The 22,861-nt window shown below is 44.1% G+C and overlaps 1 protein-coding gene across 2 annotated transcripts in view; it reads right to left on the reverse strand.

Annotated features, from left to right (window-relative positions):
• IL17RE (interleukin 17 receptor E) overlaps positions 1-17,003 on the reverse strand; it is a 59,515-nt gene extending 42,512 nt beyond the window's left edge. Inside the window, exon 1 of one of the 2 annotated variants that reach the window (XM_053378469.1) lies at positions 16,788-17,003. The gene's annotated coding sequence lies outside the window, so the exon portion shown is untranslated. Of the gene's footprint in view, positions 1-3,101; positions 3,175-16,787 lie in introns of those variants that run through there. The other variant, XM_053378470.1, reaches the window with a different exon arrangement.
• Positions 17,004-22,861: the final 5,858 nt, after the last annotated feature.

A 22,861-nucleotide genomic window follows, 5' to 3' on the forward strand; every position in this document is an offset into this window, starting at 1 on the left:
ATTGGACACAAGCAAAATGGTCACCGCCTGTACTTCACAAAGCACTTCAATTCATTATGAGTGGTTAGGATGAAGAGTATTCTGCTTTTTGTACATTAGAAACCCAAGCTGCATGCAAACTGTACCTTTAAAGTATATTCAAAACACATTTCCCCTCAAAGAATTCTGGGCACTGTAGTTTCTTAAGGGTTGCTGGCATTCTAACTCTGTGAAAGGTAAACTACAGTGCCCAGAATTCTTTGAGGGTGAGAATGTGCTTCGAATGTGCTTTAAAGGCATAGTGTGCAAACAGTATTTAACTGGAGTGAAAAATTGCTAATACAAACTGAAATTGAAGCTGAAAACAGGGAGGATGAAGGAGGGGGATATATGCTGCCAAGATAAGAGAGGTGATGGCAAAGAAGGAAGAGAGATGAGGAAAGTGGGGAGAGGGCTTCATTTCAGATCAGCTCTTTCTCTCTCTCTCCAGATTTTGGAGCAGCTTGCTTTGAATGGGAATTCTTCCTGCAGATATTCCTTTAAGGTCACTTTCTTAATTCTCCCTGTGAAAGCTTGGAGCCAGCCTGCAGACTACCACTCAGATCTTCTCCAACCTTTGTTCATCTTGTCAGCCATCATCCTTCTTAGATAACTGCCCCCCACGTGTTCTCCCCTCCCCAACTACCTCCCCCTAAAGCCCATTCTCAAAGAAAAGCATCAACAGAAACACAAAAAATTGTATGTTGGAGCCACCGCAAAGCTTCCTTTGCAATACACACACCTTGTTTGTTGAGCTTTCCTGCCGGAGCGACTCCTGTCACATCCAAACCGTACATTCAAAGCACATTATACCCCTCACAAAAATTCCAGGGGGAGCATGGTTTAACCCTCACAGAGCTACAATTCCCAGCACCCATTACAAGCTACAGTTCCCGGGATTCTTGGGGGAAAGCTCTGAACTTTACATGTATGGTGTGGGTGGTGTTGCAGAGTTTATCATTCCCTGGTTGCAAACCTATCAAGGCACACCTCCCAAGTCACCAGAGATCCTTCTTTAAGGCTTCAAGGTCAGCACTGCTCCTTCTCTCTCTCTCTCTCTCTCTCTCTCTCTCTCTCTCTCTCTCTAATGCTTTCATTTATTTTTCACGGTACGGAAGATACATATTGAGAAAGCCATTGTTACGACAGTAAACAACAAATAACCCGCCCCGATTAAATGACAGACTTTTGTCACGCTCTGTAATGAAGTGTCACTGGATTACTCTAAGGTCACAGCACATTTTCTCACGGGTGGATTCCTGCCACAGTCTGAACCATTTATGTACTCAACTAACATTCGAAGTTGAGTTTCCCCCAGTAGCAAAACAGAGAAGTGTTTCCAAAAAGTGGATGCCTGTGTCCAGTGCCGGATTTACGTATAAGCTAAACAAGCTATAGCTTAGGGCCCCACTCTCTTGAGGCCCCCCCAAAAAAGTAAAAGAAAAAGAAAACTGGATGTACATTTCTAAAATATCTAAGATAAATAACAAATAAAATAAAACCTACATACAGCAGCAGTGTTTTGTGTTGTGTAGGCTCCTATGATGTAAGTAATGGGCCCTGCCTGCTAGCCTGCTCCCTAAAATATCACTGGTTTGCTCGTTTCTAGATATAGGGTGCCTACATTCTGCATGGACTGGTTGCAGGGCAACATGTGCAAATGGCTTTAGATACCTATTAGGTCCATAAATTAACATATAGCATATATTCTTTTTTATTATTCTTTTTTTGAATATTTTATTAGTTGAATATAAGAATAACATATAATCAAATACAAGCAATAAAATAGAGTTTTCCCCCAATGCCCCCCCCCAAAACAGCCCCAACTATGTCCAGGTAATTACATTAGTAATATAAGCAAATGAAAAAAAATTTCTACAGTTGCTGGTTTAAAAAATATCATTCCACATGTTCCCATGTGTCTCAGGTGGTTTAAATGCATGTTCTTTCTTTGATGCATATGTAATAAAGAAGGACCACGTTATGTAAAAGTTATGTAGTTTCTCATGTTGTTTTCTTTCATGTACCCTTTCTGTTAACTTTTCCATCAAAATTAATTCCCAGACATAAGCATACCAAACTTCATATACGTTCACGTTTAATTTCTTCCAGTGTCTAGCAACAGCAAGACATGCTGCAGTTAGAAGATGCACAATTAAGTCTTTGTCTCTAAGATTTTGTGCTTCATCTGCAAATATAGAAAGCAATGCTATTTTGGGATCTAAATTGATCGACTGAGATGTAATTTGTTCCATTTCCTGAAATATTTTTAACCAGAAGTTTTTAATCAATGGGCATTTCCACCACATGTGTATAAATGTTCCTTCATTCCCACAATTTCTCCAGCATTGTGGAGAAATATTTTTGTCTATTTTGCTTAGCAATGTGGGATGCAAGTACCATCTGTGGGTTAGCTTTAAGGTGTTTTCTCTTATTTGGGCAGAAATAGCTCAAAATGGGGCTTTTTGCCACATTCCTTCCCACAAACTATCATCAATCCCTTCTCCCAAGTCTCTTTCCCATCTAGTCTTTGAGATACAGCATATATTCAACACAAAAAACAGCGATAATTTGTTGTTGACAAAGGACAGCTGGGGGGCCCCATTACCTTCAGTAGCTTAGGGCCTCATCAAACCTAAATCCGGCCCTGCCTGTGTCAATGTGCACAAGCAGGCACATGTGTGGAATACTGCTCTCCCGCACCACCACCACAAGCCTGCCCAGCACTATATACCAAGGAGAGCTCCACAGGTTGACCTCCAACTACAACCCCCAATATTATTGACCACTGGCCATGCTGGCTGGGACTGATGGGAGCCGGGAGCCCACAGCATCCGCAGGTTCCCACGCCGACTACCACAAGTGCAACGCTGCGAAGAGAGTGAAGGTGTCTGACTGCATCCTGGATTTTAGGTGTCACAGAGTTGCATCTTCCTGGGGGAGAAGGGTGGCAGTCCTACAGCAGGTGGAAGCAAGCTCAAACGAAAGGGAGAGCTTTTCAGGGGAGCAAGTTTGAAGGCCTTTCTGCTTAGCCCTAGCCACCTTAGAACATGCGATGTCCCACCAAAGGGACTTGAACTTACCTACCTCGGCCGACTCCCCGTCAGAGCGAATTCCCCTCCTCGCATCTCTTTCAGACAGCTACTGCACAGTCATCCCTTCCTTGCTTCTCTGCCCCGTCCCCACCCACAGGTTTTTTATTTTGTGTGTGGGGTTTTTAAAAAATATTCTAAATGAAGAACTGAAGTTGGGAAATGGGGACATGCTACAGGGTGACCTGGTTTAGCTGAGGTTTCCTGTTGGGCAGACTCTACAGGTAATGAGGACGCTCAACAGCAACTCATCAGCCGATGTGGTGAAAGGAAGCACGAGCAGAAACACTGGGTGAGAGAGAGGGTGGGGAGAGGCAGAGAGAGAGAGAGAGAGAGAGAGAGAGAGAGAGAGAGAGAGCGCTTCTTCCATTGAGGGCATGTCAAGCAGCCAGCCATTCTGGCCTGGCTCTGCCACACCTGTGCTGCTCTGATCAAACATCAACATGTGGATCTTGGCTACCTCCCAAGGGCACAAATACACATTGATTAGAATGAGCAGCAGGAAGCCCTGTAGGTTACGTAGATCAGGCCAGGAAACCTGTTTTTTTTTCCACCCAGCTTGGGCAAGGTCCCATCGGCCCAAAACACTAGTGTTTACATTTCAGAAACAAGAGAGTTCAGAACAGCCTGGAAGTCAGGTCCTTTCTCCAGTACCTCGGATGCCTGTCTGTCCCACATGACAACACTTTGCATGCATAGTATTATTCAAAACGCCTACCATGATCTCAAGAGATTCACAGCAGACCTGGGAGGTAGCTTTATGTGTGTTGCATTAATGTTGTTGTTGTTTAGTCGTTTAGTTGTGTCCGACTCTTCGTGACCCCATGGACCAGAGCACGCCAGGCACTCCTGTCTTCCACTGCCTCCCGCAGTTTGGTCAAACTCATGCTGGTAGCTTCGCGAACACTATCCAACCATCTCGTCCTCTGTCATCCCCTTCTCCTTGTGCCCTCCATCTTTCCCAGCATCAGTGTCTTCTCCAGGGAGTCTTCTCTTCTCATGAGGTGGCCAAAGTATTGGAGCCTCAGCTTCAGGATTTGTGCTTCCAGTGAGCACTCAGGGCTGATTTCCTTAAGAAAGGATAGGTTTGATCTTCTTGCAGTCCATGGGACTCTCAAGAGTCTGCTCCAGCACCAGTTGCATTAATAACCTGCCTCTTTTCTATGATAGAACTCAGGACGCCTTTGAGATCATAGAATTGTAGAGTTGGAAGGGACCCTAAGGATCATCTAGTCCAACCCACTGCGATGCAAGAAGATGCAGCTGTCCCAGATGGGGATCGAACCTGAAACCTTGGTGTTATCAGCACCACACTCTCACCAACTGAGCTGTCTAGGCTTACAGGAGGTTCCCAGGCAGTTTCCAACCCAGACCTGCTTTGCTCCAGCAAGGTGGTTACTTCACGAAAGGGTGGTTACTTCACGAAACTGAGTGAAAGGATACTTATATGACCATTTCCAGAGGGCGCCCCCCCCCCCATGTAAGCCTGCTCTGGCCAAAACGACAAACGGGCTAGCGGTAAGGGATGGAGGAATCTATCAATTACAATTCTCGCAGTTTCTCATTTTCCCAAACTTAAATTCAGTTCTGCACATTTCCATGGCAATTTGTAATCCTCAGGAATGTTCATCAGCATCTTGGCAAATATTTCTCCTAATCAACACATTTTTGTACGCAGTTTTGAATAACGTACACTTTTCTGCAAAGCAATTTCCCCAAATATAGTGGTACCTCGGGATGTGAACAGGATCCGTTCCGGGGCCCCGTTTGCATCCTGAATGGAACGTAAGATGCAACGGCATGTCTGTGCGTGTGCAGGTCGTGTTTTGCCACTTCCGCACATGCGCGTGACGTCATTATGAGCGTCTGCACATGCGCGAGCGGGGAAACCCGGAAGTAACGCACTCTGTTACTTCCAGGTTGCCGCAGAGCGCAACCTGAAGCACGTTCAACCCGAGGTATGACTGTACGATGCGTTTTTATAGCAAGTAATACATTACACACTAGTAGCTTAGAAGAAGAAGAATTGCATTTCTCCCTTATAATATATATGCATTTTTGTAAACTGTGGTTGAGAAATTCATTGCAAAATTCAGAGAAGTGTGAATTTCAAAGGACGGCTTTGTTTCAGTTTGCATATTGTTTAAGAAAGCACGAGTCTGACAGATACACCTTTAAATATGAAGTGAATAAGATTTCTCCACCGTCCCAAGCTAGCAGCACCTTAAAGGCTAGCCAATTTATTACGGCACAAGATTTCATGGATCAAAGTCAACTATATCAGACGCATGATCTTAAAACGGCAGATTCGTTCATCTGATCCAGATCAGCAAGATCCTATGCCATACTATGTTGGCTAGACTTTAAAGCGCCACTAACCCGTTTGTTTCTTACATGACCCTGCTAAGCGAGTTGTCGTCACCGTGAATGCTTGCACAGAACACTTTATTTAAATGAAGGCTCACCTACCCTGGTTCAAAGGAGGCAGGGTAGGGAATTATATCAGATTACATGGCTCTTGCAAACTGGAATGGGATAAGGTAAACCTGGGTTCAGTTTATGACCCAAAAGTTGTCAATTACAGTTTCGAAGGCAGAGGGCCTTCTCAGTAGTGGTGCCGGCCCTAAGGCATGCCCTCCCACCAGATGTCAAGGAAATAAACAACTATCTGACTTTTAGAAGACAGCCCTGTTTAGGGAAGTTTTTAATGTTTGATGTTTTATTATATTTTTAATATTCTGTTGGGATAAGGTTACCAGATTTTTTTCCAAAGAATCCAGGGACACTTTTTTTTTGAAAAGATAAAAAAAAAGTTATTAAAAAACCTTATTTTTTTAAAAAAAGAAATAATATCTTCTCTTCTGTGGTTTCCTCTGTCACACGGTCTTCCTCTGGGCCCCAGCCTGCTCTCTTGGCTCCCGGCTCGATTTGGGTCGTGGGGGGGGTCAGCAGTTACCCCAGTTGACGCGTCAGGTGTCTCCAGTTCCCCCTTGGCAGTGGCGGCGGCAGCAGCAGTCTCAGCAGCCCGGAGCCAGCCTGGTAGCGCAGTTGGCTCTGGCTGGCTTCAGGAGCTGCTTGCTGCCATGGCGCCTGCCATTTTGCCTCGCCGACATATGATGTGTCTTATGCCGTTGAACCAATCACGCAACATTCATTCCCTACTAATAAATCTACAACACTTAAAATATAAATCCAGGGACATTAAATGAAATCCGAGGACATTCCAGGGACACTACTACTACTACAGTTTCAATGTATTACCTGGGGATTGGAGGGTCACCCTCTCAAAACCTGATTGACACGCATGTTTCCAAAAGGAAAGGCCATATATGGTTTGCGTGTGATGGGAAAGATCTCTGTCTAAAACCTTAAAAGACCTGCTGGCAGCCAGGGCTGACAAGATTTGATGGACCAATATTAAGGTGGCATCCTCAATTCGTATATCTCAGCTTTCCTCGCCTTGGGTAATAGTTGTGTAAGTTAATAACATTGCTTACATAATGCTTGACAGCATTCAGAGTGCTTCCCATATATTTTCTTGCGGCAATACTGTAAGTAGTTCAGTATGATTATTCCCATACTGCAAATGGGAGAGACTGAGCTTGGGAGACAGCAGCTTGTCTAAGAATCTAGGTGAATTCATGGCAGGCGCAAGATTCAAAGCACAGATTCTGGATCTGTGGCTTTGCAACTGGGCCACTGGACTCCACTGGTTCCTAACTTTCCTTTTTACATCCTGCTGTGACATTCCTATTCGGATGGCGGAACAGTATATTTCATATTGGATGTCCACCTGGCCAGGGGTGGAAAACCTGCCTTGGTCTTCTGCTCTGTGCCTTTAATAGTAGAAATCAGGATAGGAGACCTTTTGCAACCTGGAGATAAGCATTAGCTGTTAGAAGGTTCAGGAGCAAGCGAAAAAGTTGGCAAGCAAATTCCACCAGGAGTGGCCACTGGGCAGGACTTTGAAGTCCAGGGTCCCACTCGGCTTAAGAAGCAGCCCCCCCCCCCAAATGCAGGAAGGCTGCCTTGCCATATTTCGAAATGTGAAGTGATACACGCTGCCGTCTAAAAGAATAATCCCCTCACCACCCTGGTTAACACCATCAAGTTCAGAATCTAAAATTATCTAACTGCACCACTGAGTTCCACAGCACTTATTTCGAAGTTAAACACAGATGATAGCTCAGTTGGTTAGAGCATAATACTGATACAGTGGTACCTCGGGTTAAGAACTTAATTCGTTCCGGAGGTCCGTTCTTAACCTGAAACTGTTCTTAACCTGAGGTACCACTTTAGCTAATGGGGCCTCCCGCTGCCGCCGTGCGATTTCTGTTCTCATCCTGAGGTAAAGTTCTTAACGCGAGGTACTATTTCTGGGTTAGCGGAGTCTGTAACCTGAAGTGTCTGTAACCTGAAGCGTATGTAACCTGAAGCGTATGTAACCCGAGGTACCACTGTAGTACCTCGGGTTAAGAACTTTGCTTCAGGATGAGAACAGAAATTGTATTCCGGCGGCGCAGCAGCAGCAGGAGGCCCCATTAGCTAAAGTGGTGCTTCAGGTTAAAACAGTTTCAGGTTAAGAACGGACCTCTGGAACGAATTAAGTTCTTAATCCGAGGTACCACTGTATTCTCAGAGTCCCTTCCAACTCTACAATTTTATGATTTTAAGTTAGTGTGCATACTGCAGCCCTCAAAATGTTCAAGGACTGACTTAATCTTCAGTCTGCTGCAGCAAAACCAGCACAGAGACTTGCGATACCTTGCAGGGGTCCTTGAAAAAAACGTGCAACTGAAACGTGCAATTAAAAAGAAAATGGCGGAACAAGACTTCTTGGGTGGCAGTTGTTACTACATCTAGCTTGATTTCGCTTTTGCTCCAAATACCAGTGCCCGAAAAAGGAGCCCCTCCCTTCTGAGGAATGAAAACTCATAGCAGTCTTAGCATTTCAGTTGTTATTCTTATTCTTGATATCTCTGTTATGAACGGCCCACCCTTCACCCTAAGGTCCCGAGGCGGTTGCAACAATTAAAACACAGTGTTAAAAACGTTTCAAAACGACTTACCATCACAAGAAATAAGGCAGGTGCTAAAGACGTACAACTCGGGTGCCAAGAGCCAAGGTAAAGAGGGGCGTCTTCAGCATTTGCTGAAAGCTGTATATAACAAAAATGCCAAGACACACCTCTGTGGGGAGGCAGGGAGTTCCACAATTTAGGGGCTGCCACAGAGAATGGCCTCTGCCGATCTTCACACCTGAGGGATCTAGGGGGAAGGAGGCAGCCTGTCAGGTGTTTGTCCCATCAGAAAAGATAACACTGCAGCTATTTCTGTGCATCTCATTCTGTGGTGCCAATACGACTCCTATTTACTATATACAGCCAGGACCTTTCACCACCGCCCACCTATGAGTCATGCGAAAACATCCTTCATGCTACGAGCCAGGTAGCTTGGAGCTAGCCAACACTCCTGTCGAAACAGATACCCTTGGATTCACTTTCTAGGTTGGTATCAAATCAACATTTTTTTCCTCTTCTCGCTGTATGTTGGGGGGCGTTTTCCATCAATGTGGTTCAGGCTGCTGAGGCAAAACTGATTAAAAGAGCTACCGTAATTCTTTAATACCGGAAATTGGATCTGAGCCCCAGGTTGGGCAAAAGATTCCTGCAGGAGGTTGGACTACATGACCCTCGTGGTCCCTTCCAACACAATCAATGGGAAGATGTAGAATGGGGAGATGTAGGCTTGCCAAACATTAGGAAATTTCCTGACATGTCCTGGTTTTCGGGTGTAAAAATGGCGTCTGGGGGAATTTTGGCGAAATGGCAAAGTGTCAGGGAAAGCCCGGATGTATGACAACGCGATGGAAAAAGCAGTGGAAACAGCTCAAAACCTTTAAAATCACTATTTTGGGGCTAGGTTTTCCCCCAAAAGCTCAAGAATTTGGGTTTGTTCTTCCCTCCCAAAAATTTTTGGTTGTTTCCTAAAAAAACCTCAACAACTTTGCGGGTTTCAGGAATTCTACTTTTTGAAATATGGGAACCCTAGGAAAGATGTGCAAATATCTCACATGAATACCAGGAGGGTTGCAGGATATATGCTCATTACTTTAATGTCTGTGGCCTTTGTTGCCTCTCCAAAACTGCTGCTTGTTGTCCTTTTCACACATAGACACCTTGTCTCCTTGCCCTGTTTAAAGGGGTGGAGATAAAGAGGGGAAAGCTGTTTGTCGGTGGAATGGAATGGTTGGTCAAACTGTCCTTCTTGCACCACAGCACAGAGACATTTTCCCTCTCTTTTTGGAGCTGGGGAGGGGAACCACTGCAGCTCCTTGTCAAGGGCGCAAGGGACCCCAAGTATGCCTCTGATAATATAGAACCAACTCTTCATGTTGTGGTTTTGAACCTTGATCTCTGTTCCAGGAGCCATTTTCTCATGTCACAGACGCCTTCGCCCCTGATCTCATTAGTGTAATTATAAATGAATTCATTGTTTCAATACCCAGAAGCGGTGCTGTTTTTCCAGAAAAGGAGGTGCCGGAACTCACCATGAACACCTCCTTTGTTCTCTTAGAATGGCAAAGGCGCCCACCTGAGAGATGCCAGTTTCTGCAAGTTCCAGTTGGGGGAAAAAGCCCTGCCCTGAAGTCCATAAAGGTAAAGGTAAAGGACCCTTGACAGTTAAGTCCAGTCGCAGACGACTCTGGGGTTGTGGTGCTCATCTTGCTGTACAGGCTGAGGGAGCCGGCGTTTGTCTGCAGACAGTTTTTCCTGGTCATGTGGCCAGCACGGAAATGCCGTTTACCTTCCCGCCAGAGCGGTACCTATTTATCTACTTGCACTTTTTTGCATGTTTTTGAACTGCTAGGTTGGCAGGAGCAGGGACCGAGCAACAGGAGCTCACCCTGTCGCAGGGATTCGAACCGCAGACCTTCTGATCGGCAAGTCCTAGGCTCTGTGGTTTAACCCACAGTGCCACCCGAGTCCCTCCTTAAGTCCATACGCATATGCAAAACCTGGCCCTGTGTACGCTTACTCAGAAGTAAGGGCCACTGTTTCCAGTGGGGCTCACTTTCAGATAAGCTGGATAGGACTGCAGTCTTACTTAGTGGCAAGATACATTGGCTGATAAGGATAAAGGCACACATTTCACACGGTTTGATCTGCATGATTCTTTTTAAAACTTTAAATAGCAGCTGCTGCCGGTGGGGCAATCAGGATGAAGATCACAGTATAGGACGGAGTTTTTTTTAACCCTTCAAACCCCTTGTCATTATCCTGATAAACATTTCCCCTCCTTCCCAGTTTATTTACAATGAGTGGGGAGCTGGCATTAAACTTATCGGAATAAGGAGAAGGGTTGATTTGCAGTCCATGAACACATGGAGCCACAATTATATTTAGCACAGTAATAGTGAGAACCCGTCAGGTCTTATCGGGGCAGATAACAGCCATTTATATAATAATTTTCAAGTTTCATAATGAAAGGAAGCTTCAAAAGCATCGCAGCTCCTGAATCTCCATGGTGATTGTAGGCAGTATGTAATTAAGTATAATCATGTGTTCTTCTGGAGAGTATCTTTCCCCTATTAACCTGGGCAGCGCTTCGTTTCTAAAATGAAAACGTCCTGGGTTCAGGCCTGCCTAGACATGGGTCAGGAAGCCATGATGAAACCATGATGTAGGCATGTACTATTATTGCTCTGTGCCTCCCTTTACTTACAGCCATCTTAGCCTATAGTCAGATGTATATAAAACAATCAGACTGTACTTACTAATAAGCCCACCTTGAGAACTTGTCTGTGTTCCCAGAATTTAAGCAGAATTTGAGTTGGCCTGACCAGAATTGTTGGTCACTTGCGTGAGAAACTGAGGATACGAAAACAGAATATTTATATTTTAGGAACCCGCCCCCGCTAATTTGTTTTAAACTCATTTTAAAATTGTATCTTTAAATTGCTGTAACCAGCCCAGGGACCTAGCGGTGAAGGACAGGTTGGTTGGAAAGAAAGAAAGAAAGAAAGAAAGAAAGAAAGAAAGAAAGAAAGGTCATTTCCATCTGAAAGTTTTTTGTTCAGTGGTTTACTCTGTAGTAAAAAGATTGCAGCATTTGACCACAGCAAAACAAACAGACTATGCATACACACCATACATTTAAAGCACAATACTCCGATTAGAACTGTAGTTTAATCCTGGCAGAGCTGCAGTTCTCAGCACCCTTAATAAACTACAGTTTCCCAAGATTTAGGAATACGTGTCTGCTTTAAATATACTAGCGCATTTGCAGTCAAAGAGGCCTTTCTGTAGAGGAGGTTAATTATTGACAAAAAAGGACAAACATGGTCAAACCAATTAAACCTTCACTTCCTTATTCATCATTAAAAAAACAAACACAGAGATAATTAAAGAGGAGTGAAGGGGAAGTGATGGAAATTAAGCAGAGAAAAACAAACTGAAATATAATTGGCCGACTAATAGGAATTTAATTGTGTGATGCCTGAATTAAAGCTCTTGAGTTTCCCCAGTGATCCTGAAAACCTCTAGAAGTCTAGAAGAACAGAATCTATGTGGCTGCATGATGATTTCAACACGGAAATCAATAAACTATGTATTCCTACCATGCTTGGATTCATGCATGCAACCAATTATTATTTTTCTACTGATTAAATGCATAATATAAAACTTTAGCCTGTTCAAAGTGCTTTGCATGGATTATCTTAACAATATTTACCAAAACCATTAGTAGTAATAGTAGTAGTAGTATTACACGTACTGTACTACTAATATTGTTGCTGTTAACCCCATATTAGGGGCTGAAATTAAAGAATGGTGGCCCATGCTTTTTTCTAGAAAAATAGGTGCCAGAACTCACCATGAAGTTGTTACGATAAGTGCCACTCTTTAACAACAACAAATAGACGTGCCATGTTATAATAAAAATCCTGCTCCCTTTCCCTTATAGGGGATCTAAGAGCCCATATAGAGTCCTTAAGTAGGTTCTCTATTGGTAGGAGAAAATAACAGAGGCCAACCAGAGAATTTTTTTTAAAAAAAATATTTTTTATTAAGGATTTTCTTGTTTTACAGAAGTGTAGTGCCTCGTATTTCTTCTTCTTCTTCCATGTAACATTTTTACAAATCCGTTTCATTTGTTGAGGCATTAGGGGGAGAAGAAAAAAGAAAGAAAAAAGAAAGGGGGGGTGGAGAGAGGGAAGATGGATGGGGGTGGGGTCGGGTGGCGGTGTTTCTATTATGTTTAATGTATGTAGAGTTTGGTGTCAGCGTTGCTTGTGTTGTTCACTTGTGTTCCTTTGGTGGTGAGAGAGGTTGGGGTTGGCCTAGGGTGTGATTGTTTGCTTGTGATTGGCTGTGGTAATCTTTGTTTTCGTGTGTGAGTGAGGTGTGTGTGTGTTTTGGATCAGGTTAGCCATATTGATTTGTATGCTGTTGGTGGATTATTGTCATTGTCCTGTTGGGTTGTGTATGTGATAAAGGGGAGCCATACCGGGGTGAAGGCGTCTTCTTCTGTTTGTCCCCGTGTCAGTTTCAGTTTATTAGTTAATTTTTCTAGTAGGGCTGTTTCCCATATTATTTGGTACCATTGGTCCATGCTTACTCCTGACAGGTCTCTCCAGTGTCTGGTTATGGTGTTTCTGGCTGCTGAGAGCAGGTGGGTTATGAGTTCTTTGTGGTGTAAATGGGCGTTGTTGTCTTGGAAGATGTTTAGTAGGGCCAATTCTGGGGTGATGTCTATTACTTGCTTAGTTATTTTACATATTTCTTGTATGGCTGTTGTCCAGAATAGTTGAATTTTGGGACACTCCCACCACATGTGGAGGTATGTGCCTGTGGAGGTGCACCCTCTCCAGCATTTTCCAACCAGAGAATATTGAGAAGCAAGGCAGCTAGTAAGCCTGATCTTTATTAACTGTTGCAACAGGGTGCTCACAACCACACGCAGGCAGGAGGGACCCAGAACAATGGTGCGCAAGCCCTTATATAGACTTTTGAAGCTGCCCACCCTGTAGCCAAAGACCACCCCCCAAAACATCATACATACATCACAGAAGGGGGCGGGCTACAGCACAAATCCTGTCTGGCAGGATACTGATACTGATCACTTGATTGCTTTACCTAGGCAGCCTGGCCATTCCTTTTGAGATGCTAAATACTTAGTTCCTGAATCCAGGTCACAGGCTCACCCTGTTCATACATAATACGCCCTTAAGATAGGATTTGTGGGCAAAGAGGCAATGGTGAGGTTTTCCCATTTCCTTCCTCACTGCAGAGAATTTTTGAGGTGGCTGGAAGAGTCAAAATTGCTTCGGGATTGTTCTGTACTACAGTGGTAACTCAGGTTACATACGCTTCAGGTTACATACGCTTCAGGTTACAGACTCCGCTAACCCAGAAATAGTACCTCGAGTTAAGAACTTTGCTTCCGGATGAGAACAGAAATCGCGCTGTGAACAGAAATCGAGAGCCAATTTGTTTGGGAGCCAAGGCGTTCGAACTCCAAGGTGTTCGAGATTCAAGGTATAACTGTACAGTGGTACCTCCGGTTACAAACTTAATCCGTTTCGGAGGTCCGTTTGTAACCCAAAACCGCTTGCTAATGGCGCCTCCTGCTGCAGCCGTGCTGCTAGCGCGCAACTTCTACTCGCATCCCGGGGCAAAGGTCGCAACAAGGGGCATCTACTTCCAGGTTAGCGGAGCTCATAACCTGCAGCGTTCGGAAGGAGGACGGTACATAACACGAGCTTCCACTGTAATGGCAACAGTGCCCACCTGAGAGGTACCAGAACTGAGTTCCAGTGAATTCCTGCTTTTAAAAAAATCCCTACATGTTGAGTGGCTGTATTAGCACTACCTAATCCGATCAGAAGGTCGGCAGTTCGAATCCTCGCGATGGGGTGAGCTCCTGTTGCTCGGTCCCAGCTCCTGCCAACCTAGAAGTTCAAAAGCACGTCAAAGTGCAATTAGATAAATTGGTACCACTCCGGTGGGAAGGTGAACGGCGTTTTCGTGCGCTGCTCTGGTTCACCAGTAGCAGCTTAGTCATGCTGGCCACATGACCCGGAAGCTGTACGCTGGCTCCCTTGGCCAGTAAAGCGAGATGAGCCCCAGAGTTATCCGCAACCGGCCCTAACGGTCAGGGGTTCCTTTCCTTGGTCAGACACGACTAAACAACTAAACAAAAGTAAATAAATAAATCTGGTAAGGGCTCCCTCTTGTGCACACCATAGCAATGTATGTAGCAGCTGCCACATAAAAGCAGTGCAGCCACTACACTTTGCTGGGAGTTGCAGCAATGTCCCAGCAAAAATGTTTCCAGGCACTCCTTGCATATATGTCATCATTTTTATTCTAACACCCTCCCCGCTCAAAGTTTAAGTACTACACAGAAAACTGCTTTTGTACCAGGTTGGACTATTCTATCCATCTTGCTCAATATTGTCTGCTTTGGCTGGCAGAAGCTCTCCTGATCTCCCTGATCCTTTTAGCTTGAGATCTCAGCTAGGGACTTTCTGCATCCAAAACATCTGCTCTACAGCTGATCTACAGTCGTCCCGTCCCCTGCCCGTCCCAGTGTAAATAATTCAGTATACAACATGTCACCTTTTCTAGAACACTTTTACATCTTCAAAGAGCTTCACAATCCTTAGCTTTTATCTCCCGCAATGGACAAGGAAGAAGGCTAAACTGAGGCAGTCTTTTGTCCGAGGTTACCCAGAAAACTAAGGGACGCGGGTGGTGCTGTGGGTTAAACCACAGAGCCTAGGATTTGCCACTCAGAAGGTCGGTGGTTCAAATCCCCGCGACGGGGTGAGCTCCCGTTGCTTGGTCCCTGCTCCTGCCCACCTAGCAGTTCGAAAGCACGTCAAAGTGCAAGTAGATAAATAGGTACCACTCCGGCGGGAAGGTAAACGGCGTTTCCGTGCGCTGCTCTGGTTCGCCAGAAGCGGCTTAGTCATGCTGGCCACATGACCTGGAAGCTGTATGCCAGCTCCCTCGGCCAGTAAAGCGAGATGAGCGCCGCAACCCCAGAGTCGTCAGCGACTGCACCTAATGGTCAGGGGTCCCTTTACCTTTACCCAGCAAACTACGCAACATAAAAATAATTCGAGACAGTCCCATGCAGGGCAGGGGGCAGCAGGGTACACTCAGAGGGCTAAATTGGCTGGGGGTCTCCACCAGGCTGCCATGCCAAGGATGCCCCATTCCTCCCAGCCAATGAGGGTCTTATTGGGCAAATCGGCCATGCTGTCTGTATGCACTGTATGGCTTTGATAGTAAAATCTGGATCTGCATTATTACGTACTAGTGTGTAGTGTCAGATCAGATTAGGCAGCGGCACGGCCGTGGCACATCTTACAGACAAAACTTCTGCCTTGGGCCTCAGACAAACTCTGCATGGGCCTGATTTGAGGCACATGGCAAAGGGAAAGGAAATCCTCACTTTTTTTTATAACACATGGCAACCGCTTCTGGAATACATGAGACACTAAGTGTGATCCACCGAAATCCCATGGCAACATGTGCAAAGATTTCTTGGACTAAAATACAGGGGTGTGAGTTAATCTTTGAAAGCTGGCTGGTTGGTAGGTTTCAAGTTGAGTTATTGTGTGTACAGTGGTACCTCGGGTTACATACGCTTCAGGTTACATACGCTTCAGGTTACAGACTCCGCTAACCCAGAAATATTACCACGGGTTAAGAACTTTGCTTCAGGATGAGAAGAGAAATCGTGCTCTGGTGGCGCAGCGGCAGCAGGAAGCCCCATTAGCTAAAGTGGTGCTTCAGGTTAAGAACAGTTTCAGGTTAAGAACGGACCTCAGGAACGAATTAAGTACTTAACCCGAGGTACCACTGTATGTCCTTTTTAATTTATAAAGTTATTTAAAATAATAATAATTTGAGGCAGCTTCACCCGCCTCCAGCACAACCTGATGAACTGTATATATGTCGGTTTTAATTTCTATGCAAATTGATGTGGAAATATGCCTCTATGAGAGAGAGAGAGAAGACAGAGGAGGATGAAGAGGATTCATAAAACCAATGTGTTAACCATCTTGGCTGCAAGTTTCATATTGGTTGCTCAACTTGTATTTGGCTGAGAGTCCATGCGCACCCTCTGACGTAAAGATTCAAACCATTTTACGCTTTCCTTTTTTTAATGAGGCGTCTCCTCCCGGATGTGAAATAATCAAGCAGTTCCTGGGAACTGGGAAGCATTGCGCTAACTAGATGTTCATACCTTTCCTTGCCTCTCTGCATATTGATTTAAAATTCTCCGTGGGCAGGTGAATTTCAAATTAACGCTCCTGGCTGGCGGTTCCCTACACGGGAATATCACGTATATCAAAGAGTGCTTTTAAAATAGGGTTATCATCACCAGTGCTCTTTTTTCTAAATGTTTAGGGGTACTCTCATTTTCCTACTCATATTGAAATACTGCCCCTCAATGAGGCCAAACTTAGATTCACAACATGTTTAGGGCTATGCGTACCCCTGCGTACCCCCCCCCCCCCGAAAAAAGGCACTGGTAATTACTATGAGCGTTTGTTAATTGCCACTACTCCATATAACATGTCCTAAAGCAATTCACAATCATAAAAGCACACATAATGCAATGTTTAAAACATACATCGAAAAGATAAAAGAAGATTTTTACCAGGTTCTGTTTAGTTGTGTCTCTCGTTTCCATGGATTCAGGCCAGAATTAGGGGGTTGTTTCTCAGACAGGACCTTGACTCGTTTTATGAAGGCAACAGGAGCTTTATTTGCCGATCATCTAACAGCAAGCATCACCTTTTATAACTCTTCTCACGGCCCTCCTCAAGATTTCTCCTCCCATTTCCACCCCCTTTCCATACACACCCAAACCTCCAGGCTCTTTCTGGCCTTCATAACCTGCCTTTTTTTACACACATCCCTCCTATGACAGGATGTCCTTGGAGATTCAATACGCCACATGCTGGCTCTATGTTATTACGCTATCACAGAGATTTAATCTCGGCCACAAAGAGATCTTGCCTTAGTAATACTTTCTAATTTGCATTAGCAATACTACTTTATTTTTCTGCAACTTGCATGAGTCATACCGCTTTCTTTGTTTGCTAACCCTGGACTTAATCGTATGTATGCAACTGGGAACAGTGACCATAGCGCTATCAGATTCAGCAAATATTAGATCTGCACATGGCGAAGAAAACCAAACACAGTTGCGTTTGACTTCGAATGAGGAATCTTTGAAAGATGCGAGGGGATTGGCAAAAGGAAGTTGGAAGGCAAAGAAGAGGCTCAAATCTTTCCAGAACGCCTGGGGGCTGTTCAAACCCACAATAAGCGGAGTTAAGCTATACAGTAGTACCTCGGGTTAAGTACTTAATTCGTTCCAGAGGTCCGTTCTTAACCTGAAGCACCACTTTAGCTAATGGGGCCTCCCGCTGCTGCCGCGCCACCAGAGCCCGATTTCTGTACTTATCCTGAAGCAAAGTTCTTAACCTGAAGCACTATTTCTGGGTTAGCGGAGTGTGTAACCTGAAGCGTATATAACCCAAGGTACCACTGTAATTTATACCGCAGTTCGGGAAAGGGTAGCTCCTAGGCCAAGGGGATTTCAGCATGGTTGACAAGGAGGGCCAAAAAAGCTATTAGAAACAAGAAGGTTTCCTTTAGCGTTTTTATTCCTGTTTTTATTCAGTTAATGGCATTTATCAATTGCCTTGCACAATAAAAAGTAAAACGGCTAGACAGGTTAAACTAGGACCCATAAAAGCAGTTTAAAACCGGGGGGCGGGGGGAATTAAAACCCATAAAAAATTAAAGAGAAAGAATTCTGTGCATATAAAGAATTGAGTGCAAAAGCAACTAGAGGAGGAATAGAAAGAATTATCATTTGAGTACAGCAAAAGCAGCAAGGAACAGATATAACTAGAAAAACAAAAGACGTGTGTGGGGAGAAAAGCGATAAAATCTACCTTTTAAAAAGAGTGGGTGGGGAAAAGTAATTTGGTCTAAGAAACATCAAAGCATGTAACTGTCGATTAGATGATGCTGGCTTCATCCCAGACTCTATAAAAAACTATGTGTTAAACTAATTGAAAAATCCCCTTAGCTTGTTTTCAAGCAACTTTTTCCACTTCTACTTAGAAAAGTAAAACATATTGGAACCAATTTTAGATTCTACTTACCCATCAGAAAATTACTCTCAGATGCCTACAATATTATCTGCAATGTGATGAGAGGGGATCCAATCTCATTAAAATCGATGTGGGAAATGGATTTGCACTGTGAAACTGATAACACAAACAGGCAGCAAGCCTTTGCAATTATTTTGGGGAAAAGTATTTGAATACATTTTTTTTCTATTAGGGGACACATAGCACAAGCTGATCCAAGGATAACTTTAGTAAATCTTACTAACTTAGTTGGTCTCTAAGGTGCTATTGGGATGCGGGTGGCGCTGTGGGTTAAACCAGAGCCTAGGACTTGCTGATCAGAAGGTCGGTGGTTCAAATCCCTGCGACGGGGTGAGCTCCCGTTGCTTGGTCCCTGCTCCTGCCAGCCTAGCAGTTCGAAAGCACGTCAAAGTGCAAACTAGATTAATAGGTAAATGGCGGGAAGGTAAATGGCGTTTCTGTGCGCTGCTCTGGTTCGCCAGAAGCGGCTTAGTCATGCTGGCTACATGACCTGGAAGCTATACGCCGGCTCCCTTGGCCAATAAAGCGAGATGAGCGCTGCAACCCCAGAGTCGTCCACGACTGGACCTAATGGTCAGGGGTCCCTTTACCTTTAAGGTGCTATTGGAAGGATTTTGTTTGTTTGTTTGTTTTGTTTCAACTATGGCAGACCAACATGGCTACCTGTAACATTACCAAATCTGTCTATAGATACCGATAATAATTTACTCTTTAATGAACCTACTAATCTTTCTCATGTCTGCAACAAGATACCTGTTAGCACAATATTGGAAAACAGCTACAAACTTAACTCTAGAGGTATGGTAAGGCAGACCACAGATCACAACACTTATGGAGAAACTAACAAAGTATATTTGGGCCCTAAGAAGCACAAAGGCTGAAAATGATTTTGGAACAGTATAGTGCATGTTTATGAATAACACTGGAAAGGACAGTGCTATGTCTTCCCCACCCACGGCTCGCTATGGAACAATCTGTTAAGGCGGAGATTAGAAGACACTTCACTGATAACTCTTAAGATATTCTACAAACCAGCTCAATATTTAAATGTATTGTTTACCATTGAATATGCATGGAATTTTTATTGGAGGTGGGGGGATATATGGGGATTGCTTGTTATATAAGTCTTTTCAGTCACTGAAAAATGAAGTTAAGAAAAGAATCATTCAGTGGAGGGGAAAGCCCTCTCTTTATCTACTTTATCTACTGTGGATTTCCACTGAATGAATCAGAATTGAGATTCAAGCGCCAGACCCCTGTTGCAGCCTGTGCCGCAAACACTTGCAAATCTGTAGAAGTCAGGACATGGGTCAGAGACACCAAACAGCCATACAGTGGTACCTCGGGTTAATAACTTAATTCTTTCTGGAGGTCCGTTCTTAACCTGAGGTACCACTTTAGCTAATGGGGCCTCCTGCTGCCGCTGTGCCGCCGGAGCACAATTTCTGTTCTCATCCTGAAGCAAAGTTCTTAACCCGAGGTACTACTTCTGGGTTAGCAGGGTCTGTAACCTGCAGCGTCTGTAACCCAAGGTACCACTGTATTGTGAATACAGTTGTACCTCTAGCCTCAGTAACTTCCTCTTGTCACATTTATTTTCCAGGTTGTACAGTCTGCACACAGTGACAATGATCACTTCATGTCTTATGAACTTAATTCGTTCCGGAGGTCTGTTCTTAACCTGAGGCGCTATTTCGCTAATGGGGCCTCTTGCTGCCGCTGCGCCGCCAGCACACAATTTCCGTTCTCATCCTGGGGCAAAGTTCTCCACTTGAGGTAACTCTTCCAGGTTAGCGGAGTTTGTAACCTGAAGCGTTTGTAACCTGAGGTGTTTGTAACTTGAGGTACCACTGTACAGTGGTACCTCTGGTTACGAACTTATTTCGTTCCGTAGGTCCGTTCTTAACCTGAAACCGTTCTTAACCTGAGGTACCACTTTAGCTAATGGGGCCTCCTGCTGCCACCATGCCACAGCTGCACAATTTCTGTTCTCATCCTGAGGTAAAGTTCTTAACCTGAGGTACTACTGCCGGGTTAGCAGAGTCTGTAACCTGAAGCGTTTGTAACCTGAAGTGTTTGTAACTCAAGGTACCACTGTAGTTTGTTACTTTGCTGCAGTGAGTGGGCAATTCCCTAAGTAATAGAGATGCGAGCATTATGCCTGCTGGATTGGCAGTCCATGTGTCAGGGAGAGGATATCCAGATTTGCACCCTCGGGACATCTGGAATTTCCTATCTCCCCATATCCTTTTGCATATTCCAAATCCAATTCAAATCCCCTCCCCCTTAATAAAATTCCTCTTTCAGAAAACTTTTATGAACTTCATGCTCTATGAAGGGGACGGTGTCTCAAGTGTCTCTGTCCCTGAGGACCTTTGGTTTTTTTCTGTTGTTTGCTGCCAGCCTCCTATCCTCCTCGCTGCCCTTGGAGCTGCCTGTGTCATCCTCTAAAACTGCCACCAAACTGCTGTGTGCATCTTCCTGTGTGGTTGCTGTCAGCACCTTGGAATCATGGGATGCTATCAAGCTGGAATGGAAAATTCCTAGTCATCTCTCACCCCTGCAGAGCGTAACTTTCCTGCAACTTGCTTAAAGTCCTTTTTTTTTTTTTTGCAATGTACCTGCACCGAGATCCTGGAAAGTTAGTACTTTCACTCCTTCCCATTCTGTGCTGGGTACTGCTTGGGCGTTTTGCATTTTTTACGGAGCACACCTGAAGAATATTAGCCTCTGGGATGTTGCTAGTATCGGAAATGTCTGGGAAAACCTCTTTAAACCATGCCACCGAGGTGGTAATTAAATCCTGCCTTCCCCATATCTTCAAGGACACTTCTCAGTCTCAGATTACTTGTGTTATTTATGTTCTTCCAGGGTATCCACCGTAGGCAGTAGATTCGCAGTGACTATAGTAAAGGTCTCAATGGAAGTGTTGTGCCTCAGGCCTATTCCTACTGTAGACTCTGCAGTCTTTTCAGAGGAATCCTTTTAGAACTGTTGCAGACAATGCTATTTTTCTTGAAAAAGAGGTACCAGAACACATCCTGAATGTCTCCCTTGTTCTCTCGTCATGGCAATTGCACCCAATTTTGTCCCAATTTCCTACTGCTTGAAATATATCAGGATAAAATAATAATACTGTGGTATGGGAGCAATTATAAGTAGCTATTAGAGAATCAGCATGTTAAGCTCGATTAGCGTATCAGACATAAATTGGGGAGATCTGCCTCAAAATCCTCCTCACAGAGCTACTATCCTCTTTTTTTTAATAATATTTTTATTAAGCAATTTTTATATTAATACAAACAAAACATACATAAACAAACAACAAACAATAACAGAACAAAAAACAGGTACCATTTCATATCCTAATTTCTTTAACCTTTCTTCCTCGACTTCCCCTTGCCTCCCGTTTCTGTATTCCAAATTCTTATAATTATTCAGCGAATCTTCCCTTATTTTACTATAAATTTATGTTAATCATCCTTATTCTCTTTATCTTAACCATTACTAATAGTAACCATTTATTTTAATCCAACATCATTTTAACTGTCATTAATTTTGTAATATTTCTTTAAATAGTCCTTGAACTTTTTCCATTCTTCTTCCGCCGCTTCTCTTCCCTGGTTTCGGATTCTGCTCGTCATTTCTGCCAAGCCCATGTAGTCCATCACCTTCATCTGCCATTCTTCCAGTGTGGGTAGATCCTGTGTCTTCCAGTACTTTGCAATAAGTATTCTAGCTGCTGTTGTAGCATACATAAAAAAAGTTGTATCTGTCTTTAACACCCCCTGGCCGACAATACCCAAGAGAAAGGCCTCTGGTTTCTTGGGGAAAGTATATTTAAATACCTTTTTCAGTTCATTGTAAATCATTTCCCAGAATGCCTTAATCTTCGGGCACGTCCACCAGAGGTGAAAGAATCTGGTGGACGTGCCCGAAGATTAAGGCATTCTACTATCCTCAGCCCTCTTAGCAAACTACAGTACCCAGAATTCTTTGTGGGAACTCATGTGCTTTGGACATGATTTAAATGTATGGTGTAGATCTGTATTAAGAGTCGCTTTCAGAACCAATCCTGTTCTGTTCTTCAGCTTCTCTTTTTGCACAGCGGAGCAAATGTCTACACCACTTGTGACTACAAGGAAGCTTTCTATGTGTGTAGGCAAGAGATCCCTGTCAGATCATATTCTCACCCCACAAACCTCCATTTCTTTCCTATTGACAGTGGCATTCCTTAGGCCCGTGGGCATCCATGGAATTTTGAGAAAGGGCACCCATCACAAGATGGCTGCTGTGGGGAATGGAGCAACACAAAATGGCTGCCACCTCTCAAAGAAGAGAAAAAAGAGCCAACATAGACACACATAGGGCATTCACATCAGTAGGGAAAAATGACATCTACGCCACTGCTGCGCTTGCTCAGAGAGAGCTCTTTGCTTCTCTCCACTATGGATAGGAAGGTGGCTGTCCAACTGCAACATCCAATGAAATGTGTCCAAGCTTAATGGGGCATGTTTCAATGTGAACAGGAACTGAGCAGAAG

This window comes from Podarcis raffonei, chromosome 2 (genome assembly GCF_027172205.1).
Source record: "Podarcis raffonei isolate rPodRaf1 chromosome 2, rPodRaf1.pri, whole genome shotgun sequence".
Taxonomy (NCBI): domain Eukaryota; kingdom Metazoa; phylum Chordata; class Lepidosauria; order Squamata; family Lacertidae; genus Podarcis; species Podarcis raffonei.